The sequence below is a fragment of the Pleurodeles waltl genome, chromosome 2_2 (genome assembly GCF_031143425.1).
Source record: "Pleurodeles waltl isolate 20211129_DDA chromosome 2_2, aPleWal1.hap1.20221129, whole genome shotgun sequence".
Classification (NCBI taxonomy): Eukaryota; Metazoa; Chordata; class Amphibia; order Caudata; family Salamandridae; genus Pleurodeles; species Pleurodeles waltl.
Window position 1 is genome coordinate 510,081,983 of NC_090439.1, and position 12,275 is coordinate 510,094,257.

Below are 12,275 nucleotides of genomic sequence, written 5' to 3' on the forward strand. Positions count from 1 at the left end.
CTGCGCTGGCGTTGTGCAGCGTTGTGGTAGGCGGTCGAAGACTGCTGAGCAATTTAGCATTGGTTATCATTGGGCCCCATGCACCGCCGCGGACGTGACCGACATTTTCTATCTGTTCACTCACTTGATACCTGACCTTCAACAGAAGAGGACCTACACTGCAAGTCCTGCTGTGACCTCAGTCTGGAAGTGACAATGGCTACAGCGTCTGGGGAAAGGGCCCCTGCCTTCACCGCGGAGGAGTTGGACAAACTGGTGGATGGGATCCTCCCCCAGTACACGCTACTCTACGGTCGTCTAGACAAACAGATGAGTACACTGTGAGCATGATGCGTGGGAAATGCCTATTTTGAGTAGTGTGGATGGAAGATACATGTGGGGGGTAGCTGAGGCCTGCATGTGTGGATGGTGAGTGTATGTGCTTCAGGGCATGGGTGGGAACTGGTGGGTAATGAGTATGATGGTCCGGTCGGGAGAGTAATTTCCTTTCATCCTGTACCTTTCCACTAGGTCAGCGCCCACCAGAAGAAGGGTATTTGGCATGCCATCGCCAAGGAAGTACGGACTCTGGGGGTCTGTCATAGATGGAGCACCCACTGCCGCAAGAGATGGGAGGACCTGCACCGCTGGAGCAAGAAGACGGCGAAGGCCCAGCTGGGGATGGCCTCCCAATGTGGAAGGGGTGCCCGTCGCACCATGACTCCGCTCATGTTCCGGATCCTGGCGGTGGCATATCCGGAGTTGGATGGGCACTTGAGGCCATCACAGCAGCCACAAGGGGGTGAGTACAGTGTCATTAAGCCGACTCTGCACACTTTACAAAGTGTCTGGGTGGGGTATGTGGACTGTGGGTTCCCCTAGGCCAGGGCGGACTTGGTAGGGTAGGTCCCATGTTGGGCAGGCTCTGAGGCACTCCAACCTATAGTGTTAGTAGGCATCTACAACTAGGCAGGCTCCTGTGGGTTCCAGGTGTGCAGCAAATGGTGTTAGGCATAGTACCCCATGGGCAGGTGATTTTCCTACTAACTGCTAGTGCATGGCCTACTGCATAGGGCTGCTCCCTGTGTGTTGTGTCCACCAACGGTAGTGGTGTTGCTGGCATTGACCATTTGTGTCCTCTGTCTTTCCCCCCCTTCTTGTTTTGTCACCCTGTACTTCTGTGCATTAGCATCATCTGGCGGAGGAGCAGAGGCACCTACAACTCAGCAGGCTCCTCTGGGCGACGGAGGGAGCTGCATCCCACATGGCCCTGGAGGGTGAATCTACTGAGTCTGAAGGCACCAGTGGGACGGAGGGCGAGGGGAGCTCCATGACGGGGACGCCAGCAACAGCGACTCCTCCTCTGATGGAAGCTCCCTTGCGGTGGCGGGCATCTCTGTGCCCACCGCAACAACAGGTACAGCCACCACCCCCTACCAGCACCTCCCTCCCAACAGCCGCCCAGCGAGTTTCCCGTGTCCGATCACCCAGGAGGGTGGGCATCTCCTTCGCCCCATGCACCCCAGGCCCTGCCCCAGTCAGTCCTGCTGCCCTAAGTGAGGAGGCTATTGACCGCCTGAGATCCCTTACTGTTGGGCAGTCAACCATTCTGAATGCCATCCAGGGTGTCGAGAGGCATTTGCAGCAAACAAATGCATACCTGGAGGGCATTCATTCTGGCGTGGTGGCCCAACAGAGAGCATTTCAGGCTCTGGCCTCAGCACGGATGGCAGCCATTGTCCCTGTGTCCAGCCTCCCCCCTCCAACTGCCACTACCCAGACCCAATCCCCTCTACCTCAGCCTATCCCAAGCACACCATCAGACCAGCATGCACACACATCAACACACAAAAGTGGCTCAGGCAAACATAAGCACCACACATCCCACAGGCACTCACACAAGCACCATACCCATGCAGACACAGCAACAACCACTGCCTCCACTGTGTCCCCCTCTTCCACGTCCTCCACCTCCCTCCCAGTCTCGTCTCCACTCACACCTGCATGCACTACATCCTCAGCCACTACCTCCATCACCAGCGCGCCCATCACTACACGCCGCTCACGTGCAATCACCACCCCCACTACCATTCACATGTCCCCTGTGTCCTCTCCCAGTGTGTCTGTGAGCACTCCTCCCAAAGTACACAAACGCAAGCACACACCCACTCAACAGCCATCCACCTCACAACTGCCTCCAACCCATGCACCTTCACTCAAACTCAGCAGACGTACACCTCCTACAACCACTACCTCTTCCTCCACTCCTACACCCCCTCCATCTTCCCATCCCAGTGTGTCAAAAAAACGTTTCCTAGCTAACTTTGACCTCTTCCCTACACCTTCCCCCATCCTTCCCCTAGGGCCAGGATGTCTAGGTCCCAGCTCAGCACCTCAGCCACCAAATCTGCATCTGCTGTGGTCCCTGCTACTCCAGTACAGTCTAAGGGGGCACCCGTCAGAGCTGCCAGTGTGCCACCGACAGAAAAGAAGGATCACCCTATTCCACCACCTGCAAAGGTCAAAAAGGGGCCGGCTTCCAGCAGGGGACAGTCACACCACCCACCCAGCAAGGCCTCGCCCAAACATGGAGTGGACAGTGCGAAGGTCCCTGCAGCGACTGTCAAGACGGGGAAGGGCCACAAGCCAAAGGGCACATCACTTCTGGGCACGATGTCTCCTGGTGAGGGGCTGGTGACCACCAAATCATCAGGGATGGCAGCCACATGCACCACAGTCACCACCGCCGCTCCGATTGCCACCTGCACCGCCACCTGCACCGCCGCTGCCACAACGTCAGTCTGCAGCATCCTCCCCAAGGATCAGCCATCTGAGGCTGCCGGAGATGGTATGGTGTCCCCATCCACTGCAACAGTCACTTGCACCCCGGCCAGCACTGGCACCATCTCCGCCGCAGCCACCGCCACCTGCACCACCATCAGCACCGCCACGTTCACAGCCGATGCCACTCTGTCGGACGTCAGCCCCATCCCCAGTGTGCAGCCGTCAGAATCTGCAGATGACGTCCTGGACCCTGGACACGCCACTTGAGACACCACCTCCAGAACTGACACGAACCAGCAATTGACAGCCTAAGTCGCCGCAGGATGGAGTGTGGGTCTGCCTCCATGGAGTATCATGCTACCTGTTCCAGGTACATTGCTTGGCTGAGACACCCAGGTGAGACGTAGTCAACTGCCACACCCCAGGTGCAGCATCACTGGACACAAAGCCCCCTCCAGAACCAGTGAAGAAAAGCATCCACTAACCCAGTCCTTGGCAGGATGAAGCACTCTGGGCACAAAGCCCCCTCCAGAACCAGTTGAGAAAAGCATCCACTAACCCAGTCTTTGGCAGGATGAAGCACTCTGGGCACAAATCCCCCTCCAGAACCAGTGGAGAAAAGCATCCACTAACCCAGTCCTTGGTAGGATGAAGCACTCTGGGCACAAAGCCCCCTCCAGAACCAGTGAAGAAAAGCATCCAATAACCCAGTCCTTGGCCCACGGACATTTCATGGGACAGTGTTTGGACTTGTGTACTTGCTGTGAATATTTGTGTATACTGATTATTTGCTGTTCTCTTGGGCTATCTGATTGTTCCAATATTACACTAGTTAAACTCATTTCGTTTTGTGCTTGGGTTCTTCCAGGGGGTGAGGGGGTGAATCTGTGATGTTATTGGATATGTGTGTGTGTTGTTGTGGGTGGCGGGCGGGGGTGTTGCGTGCCGCGTGTGTTTGTCACTCTCTTTTCCCTCCTCCCCTCTCCTGTGTGCTAGGTGCAGTACTCACCGTTGTCATCGCCGCCTTCTTTCCACTTCGTGGTGTATTAAGAGATACAGCAACATGGATAGGATCTGCAATGTGGGCTTCATGGCATCCTAGTTCTTTCTTGATTGCCGAGAGGTGAGTGGTTTCCCTTCTGTGTACTGTTTCTGCCGTGCTTTTGATGGCATTGGTACCGCCCCGGAAAAGCTGGCGGATTGGTGCCTTGTAATAGTGTGGGTGGTACATTATCTTCCACCTGTCTGTTGGCGGTTACCGCTGCGGTGTTTGTTGCTACCGCTGTGGGGGTCGGAGTGTTTAAGTGGCTATCTGTGTTGGCGGTTTCCGCCATGGTCGTGATTCCATTTTTCTAACCGCTGGCCTGTTAGCTGTATTACCGCCACTTTAACACCGACCGCCAGGGTTGTAATGAGGGCCAATATCTTTAAAACTTTACAATCCTTTTATATGTCCTGTTATAATCCTGAGAAACCAGTGAAACCTTTCAGAACTACTGTACAGACTTGAATCTACTCATTCTGAAGGAAGAGAGCTCTGAATTGGATATACAGATACTCAGCTTTGAAATTACCAATTCTATTCTTTCTCATAAAAGTGGGAACACACCAGGACTTAACGGTTTCCCTGCCTCCTTCTCCAAAGCATACCAGAAAGCTCTTCTTCCTCAACTAGGAAAGCTTTTTAGACACTTCTCTGACACGGTTGTGGTAAGAGCTACTGTATCGGAAGCCATAATTGTTAGTGATTCACAAAGAAGGGAAAGACCCATCAGAGCTCAAAAACTACAGACCAATATCACTTTTTAATAATTATCTAATAATCTCAGGTCATTCTCTCAATAGAGACAAATGGAAACCTTCCCACTTAATGGCCTTTGCAACCCTTCATCAGAACTCAAATGACAATCTAAAATTTTGAAATGCTTAGGGATATAATTTAAACACAATCTTGTGGATACAAAACTTCATATTGAAAATAACATTATTTGATAATCAAAATTCTTTTAGAAACATGGGTGGTCATTCTGACCTCGGCGGTAAAAGGCGCCTACCGCCGGTCAGAAATCCTCCATAATCCCGCCGCGGTCGCGGAAACCTGCCACGGTCATTCTGACCCGCAGAAGGCAAACCTCCGAAAATCCGACAGCCACAACAGACCGCCAGACCAGCGGTCGGCGGAAAAGTGGAGGTGACAAAACCTCCACCGTCACGCCAACAGAAATACGCCCATGCCATTACGACCCACGAATCCACGCGGCGGTCTTTCAAACGCGGTATTCCATTGGCGGGACACACCGCCGCGGTCAGAATACACACAAACGAACAAAACTCAGCCACATTGGCCGATTTGAATACCACACACCTGATACACATACACACACCACTCCCACACACACAATACAATATAAAACACACACCCACATCACCCACAAACCCCTACGACCAAAAATTCAGAAAGAAGGCCAGAGCGAGACACCACCATCCACAAACTAGCAGCCACAGCCACTCAACACCATCACCCACACACTATCCACACACAAAACAACACACACCACCACACTCAACACACTTAACTACACATACTCCACCCCACACATCATACACACCACCCCATGGCACCCCAAAGACACCCCCGCTTCTCAGACGAAGAACTCAGGGTCATGGTGGAGGAAATCGTTCGGGTAGAGCCCCAGCTGTTCGGCACACAGGTCCAATACACCAGCATTGCCCGGAGGACGGAGCTATGGCAGAGGATTGTCGACAGGGTCAACGCTGTGGGACAGCACCCCAGAAATCGGGAAGACATCAGGAAGCGATGGAACGACCTACGGGGGAAGGTGCGTTCCATGGTATCCAGGCACAACATCGCCGTGCAGAAGACTGGCGGAGGACCCCCACCTCAACCCCCACAATTTACAACATGGGAGGAGGAAGTCTTGAACATCCTGCATCCTGACGGCCTCGCAGGAGTCGGCGGAGGAATGGATACTGGTAAGTTGAAGCTTCACTACTGCTTCCCCCCCACCTGCATGCCAAATCATACCCCAACCCTCACCCCCATCCTCGAACCCCACCCTCACCCCCACCCCCATCCTCACCCCCACCCTCACCCCCACCACCATCCTCACCCCCACCACCATCCTCACCCCCACCCCCAGCACACCTATTCCCTGCCAATGTCTCACCATCACAACCCACACATCCAAAAACCTAGGCCTGCATGCGTCCACTAAGCATGGACACCCATCACCAAAGCATGCCCAATGCATATACACATCCCCCCCACAAGCCACCCTCACCAAAGCCCCCACACACGAATGCCAGCACTTGGGGACACGGGAACCCACAGATACACCCATATGCCACACATTGAAACTATAACCATACCTCTATACCCCTGCAGGACCCGACCGTCAACACACCGCCGCGGAGGGCCCAGAATTCTCCACACCCCCCACCCAAGAGGCCGTCAGCGATGACAGCAGCTCTGTCGACCTGGACACCGATGACCAGCCCGGACCATCGGGGACCTCTGGACAGTCGGTTCCCCTCACACAGGCCCAGGCCACTACAGACCCAAACCCCTCTGGGAACACCAGCACAGCTCCCACCCAGCGGGCCCATGCCTCTGTCTCCAGGGCGCGTCAATCTGCGGTGTGTCTACCACTACAGGGCACCCAGGATAACCCACCACCCCAACAACAACAGGGACCTGGGGGCAGTGGTAGTGGGCACACCGGCCAGGGGGCAGAGGCCCAGGGAAACAGGGCAACTCGGAGGGCAGCTGTGCGACAGGGGGGGGACGGGCCCAGGGAACCCACTCTCCACGAGGTCCTCACCACCATCATGGGAGCATACAACCGCTCCCAGGAGACGATGGCGACGGTACTGGCCCGGTTCCAGGAGATCCAGGTACTGCAGGAGGAACACTATCGGGGGTACAGGGAGGACATCAGAGCCCTCACCTCCACCCTGGTTACCATGGTAGGGCTGCTGCAGGACCTCATCAACACCAGGACGGACACTCAACAACACCAAAGGGCCCCTGCCACTAGCCTGGACCAAGAACAGCCAACCACCTCCGCCGGCGCTAGTGGACAGGAGGCCCCCGCACAGCAGCAGCCCACCAGACCCCCACCTCCTGCAGGAGAAGAACCACCCCGCAAGAGGGCCCTGAGATCTCGCAAGAAGACAGAGTAGGATGTCAAGACCCCCGCCAGCAAAGGATACCACCTGATGTCATCCCACTGTCCCACATTGTCACCCTGTCCATCCTTGAACTGCCCATGCTCCATCTCTCCACAGGCCTCTGGACAATGCACCTGTGTGACTGTTACTCTGGACTCTGCCATGGACATTCCTTCACCATAGCCCCCACCCACTTGAAACCACCCATCCCATTTTGAGCACTTAAATAAACACCTATTTTGCACAAAACTATCTGGAGTCTGGCTGTGATTTCAAAATATTGTAATTGACATGACAGTGCAAATATGTCCTTGTACATAGTGAAGTCAACAAACAGCTGCCACAAAGCTGTAGTCCATGGGGAAACGAAGCACAGGACTCGTAGTGGGGACCCCAGATCTGAAATAGGGAGGGAAAAGCCACAACTCAGTCATCATACACTGGGGCAAATAGACAGGCAGCAGAGATGCAGGAGAGTAGTTCACATTTACTAAATTATCTTTGAATTGTTACCTGTGTCCTATTGGAAGTACTGTTCAATGATTCTGTCCCTGTTGTCTGTTTCAGCCCCGTCGTCTTCCTCCTCGTCACTCTCCTCAGGTTCCACCGCTGCCACAACACCACCGTCTCGACCATCCTCCTGCAGGAAAGGCACCTGGCGGCGCAAAGCCAGGTTGTGAAGCATGCAGCAGGCCACGATGATGTGACACACCTTCTTAGGTGAGTACATTAGGGATCCACCTGTCATATGCAGGCACCGAAACCTGGCCTTTAGGAGGCCAAAGGTGCGTTCGATCACCCTCCTAGTACGCCCATGGGCCTCATTGTACCGTTCCTCTGCCCTGGTCCGGGGATTCCTTACTGGGGTCAGTAGCCACGACAGGTTGGTGTACCCAGAGTCCCCCAATAGCCATACACGGTGTCTCTCTAGCTGTTCCATCACGTAAGGGATGCTGCTATTCCTTAGGATGTAGGCGTCATGCACTGACCCTGGGAATTTGGCATTTACATGCGAGATGTACTGGTCAGCCAAACACACCACCTGGATGTTCATTGAATGGTAACTTTTTCTGTTCCTGTACACCTGCTCCCTGTCTCTTGGGGGAACCAAAGCCACATGGGTCCCATCAATGGCACCAATGACGTTGGGAATATGTCCAAGGGTGTAGAAATCACCCTTCACTGCAGCCAATTCGCCCACCTCAGGGAAAATGATATAGCTCCTCACGTATTTCATCAGGGCAGACAACACTCTGGATAACACCTTCGAAAACATGGGCTGAGACATCCCAGAAGCAATTCCCACTGTTGTCTGAAATGACCCACTTGCCAAGAAATGGAGTACTGACAGGACCTGCACCAGAGGGGGAATCCCTGTGGGTTGGCGGATGGGGGACATCAGGTCGGGCTCCAGCTGGGCACACAGTTCATGTATAGTGGCACGGTTAAGACGGTAGGTCAGGATAATGTGGCGTTCTTCCATTGTCGACAGGTCCACCAGCGGTCGGTACACGGGAGGATTCATCCGTCTCCTCGCCAAACCCAGCGGACGGTGCCTAGGAAGGACAACATGGAGCACACAGTCAAGCAACCCACAGGTACGTACTCACAGCTAGCACAGTAAACGATTCTCTATGCAGTGAATGGCGTGTCTGAGTGGCTATGCAAGGCCTAGGCCTGTGTGACGCAGTTGAAATTGAGCCAATTGGACCCTCGAAATGGCGGCTGCCTGACCTGTGAAGTGTGACAATGGGATGTGAGGTCAATGCGCTGGCGTGGCACACCGCGGCGGGCGGCGGGCGAAGACCGCGGCGCGAAGCCGCATTGGTTAACATTGAAGCCTATGGGTTTCAGGAGCCAATGGCGAAGGGCGCCGGCGGTGGCGGTACGCACCGCCGCGATACGCACCGCCGCGGACGTGACCGCCATTTTCTATCTACTTATCCACTTGCGACTTGAACTTTCACAGGAGAGGACCTATACTGCAAGTGTTGCTGTGACCTCGGTCTGGAAGGGACAATGGCTGCTGCGCCTGGGGAAAGGGCCCCTGCCTTCACTGGAGAGGAGTTGGAGAAACTTGTGGATGGGGTCCTCCCCCAGTATGCGCTACTCTACGGTCCTCCAGACCAACAAGTGAGTTTAATTCAATCTGGATTTGGGGCCACTGGCTGGCTTGGGGGCCTGGCGGGGGGCCTGGCGGGGATGGGGGGGCATGTTGGGGCTGGCGGGGGGCCTGGCGGGGATGGGGGGGCATGTTGGGCCTGGTGGGGGGCATGGCGGGGGGCCTGGCGGGGATGGGGGGCGTTGGGCCTGGTTTGGGGGCCTGGCGGGGGGCCTGGCGGGGATGGGGGGGCATGTTGGGCCTGGTGGGGGGCATGGCGGGGGGCCTGGCGGGGATGGGGGGCGTTGGGCCTGGCTTGGGGGCCTGGCGGGGGGCCTGGCGGGGATGGGGGGTCATGTTGGGGCTGGCGGGGGGCATGGCGGGGATGGGGGGGCATGTTGGGGCTGGCGGGGGGCCTGGCGGGGATGGGGGGGCATGTTGGGGCTGGCGGGGGGCCTGGCGGGGATGGGGGGGCATGTTGGGCCTGGTGGGGGGCATGGCGGGGGGCCTGGCGGGGATGGGGGGCGTTGGGCCTGGCTTGGGGGCCTGGCGGGGGGCCTGGCGGGGATGGGGGGGCATGTTGGGGCTGGCGGGGGGCATGGCGGGGATGGGGGGGCATGTTGGGGCTGGCGGGGGGCCTGGCGGGGATGGGGGGGCATGTTGGGGCTGGCGGGGGGCATGGCGGGGATGGGGGGGCATGTTGGGCCTGGTGGGGGGCATGGCGGGGGGCCTGGCGGGGGGCCTGGCGGGGATGGGGGGGCATGTTGGGGCTGGCGGGGGGCCTGGCGGGGATGGGGGGACATGTTGGGGCTGGCGGGGGGCCTGGCGGGGATGGGGGGGCATGTTGGGGCACTGGCAACGAAAATGCAGACAAACTTGAACGTGGTATTTCTCCCTCCCTGTACGTGTCACATAGGTCCGCGCCCATGAGAAGATCGGGATTTGGCGTGCCATCGCCAAGGAAGTCCGGACCCTGGGGGTCCACCATCGACGGGGCACCCACTGCCGCAAGAGGTGGGAGGACATCCGCCGCGGGACCAAGAAGACCGCCGAGTCTCTGCTGGGGATGGCCTCCCAACGTAGGCGGGGTGCCTGCCGTCAACTGACCCCCCTGATGTTCCGGATCCTGGCGGTGGCCTACCCTGATTTGGATGGGCGCGTGAGGGCAGCACAGCAGACACAAGGGGGTGAGTACAAGCATTATCTACTCTGTTGTCGTGCAGTGGAGGTGTCTGGGTGGGGGAGGAGGGCTGTGGGTCCCCCTAGGCCAGGGCGATATCTGTAGGCTGGGCACCCCCGTAAGCCCCTGTGTCCCCAGCCACCACCCTCAGTAGTTTGTCAGTACAGCCATCCCTGGGCCGTGTCATCCATGGGTGCAGTTGTCAACTCTAGGCGTGTAGGGCATGTTCCACGGAATGCGTAGCGGACCCCAAGTGCGCAACTTAGTGCAGGGGGCATCTGTGTCTGTCATGTCCGCTAACTGTACCGGAGATCCATGTACTCAATATCCCTTTATTTCTCTCTCCCCCCCCCTTTTTGTTTGTCTTTCTGTGCTTGTGTGCATCAGCATCATCAGGCGGAGGAGAAGTGGCATCGGGGCAGGAGGGAGCTGCATCTCACATTGCCCAGGAGGGCCATGCCACAGAGTCAGACTGGACCAGTGAGACGGAGGGCGAGGGGAGCTCCACAACGGGGACGACTGGACCCTGCAGCGACACGGACACGTCCTCGGTAGGGAGCTCCCTTGCGGGGGTGGCACCATCCGTGCCCCCCGCCATTACAGGTACAGCCGCCACCCAGCGCACCATCTCCGCCCTCCAAGCAGCCCCTCAGCGTTCGCCCCGTGCCCGCTCTGCCAGGAAGCCGGGCATCTCCTTCGCCCCAGGCACCTCAGGCCCTGCCCCTGTTACCCCCGCTGCCCTCAGTGAGGAGGTCATTGACCTCCTCCGAACGCTCATTGTTGGGCAGACTACCCTTTTGAATGCCATCCAGGGGGTGGAGAGGGAGGTTCATCGCAGCAATGCGTACCTGGAGGGCATTCATTCGGGTCAGGCTGCCCATCAGCGATCGTTCCAGGCTCTGGCCTCAGCACTGACGGCCGCCATTGTCCCTGTCTCCTGCCTCCCTCTACTAACTCCCTCCTCCCAGTCTCCTGTTCCTCTGCCTGTCCCACCCACACCATCAGACCAGCCTGCACACACCTCAACACCCAAGAGAAGCTCATCCAAACATAAGCACCACAGATCACGCAGACATTCACACACGCAACATTCCGATGCAGACATGCCAACAGTCACTACCACCTCTGTGACCCCCACCTCCTCGTCTCCCTCCTCCCTCCCTGTGACGTCTACACTCACACCTCCATTCACCTCACCATCAGCCAGTGTTTCCATCACCAGCACACCCTCCACTCCAGTCCGCACACGTGCAGTCACCACCCCCACTGCCATTTACACGTCCCCTGTGTCCTCTCCCACTGTGTCTGTCACCCCCTCTTCCACACCACACAAACGCAGCCACCCACCCACCCAACAGCCATCCACCTCACGACAGCCTATCCCTCCTGCACCTGCACCCAAAGACAGCAAACGTGACTCACCTACAACCACATCCTCTCCCTCCACTCCCATTCCCACTGTACCTACCACTCTCCATTGTCCCAAGAAACTCTTCCTCGCCACTGCTAACTTCTTTCCTGACCCTGAGCCCCCCCCTCCTTCTCGTCGGGGTAAGAAGAGCACCTCAGCCACCACCAGCCCTGCAGCCCCCTTGACAAGGGTGCAGGGGTATTGGAGCCCACCAGCCCGCATGTCTGGATCTTCGCCCAGCAGCAAGGGGACAGCCAGCCCACCCCCTGGGAAGAGGAGCAGAAGGCGGAAGGGGCGCCGCAGGAGCCCGGCTTCTACATCCCCCCCGGACACCACCCAGAGACAGTCACCAGCCACAGCTCCAAAGGGAGGAAAGGGCCACAGACTCCCGACTAAGGAGGGCAAGGGCAGCAAGTCGGAGAGGTCAGGCTGCAGGCCTGCTGCCCAGGAGGAGCCCACCACCCCCATAGCCGCTGCCCAGGGAGGACCCAGCCCAGCTGGCCAGGAGGGCCCCACCACCCACAGCCCAGGTGGGCATTGAAGGAGCACCATCCCCGCTGCCCAGGAGGGCACCACCAGGCAATGAGCAGTTGGCCATAGACCGGCCGCCGTCTCAAGCACCACTGAAC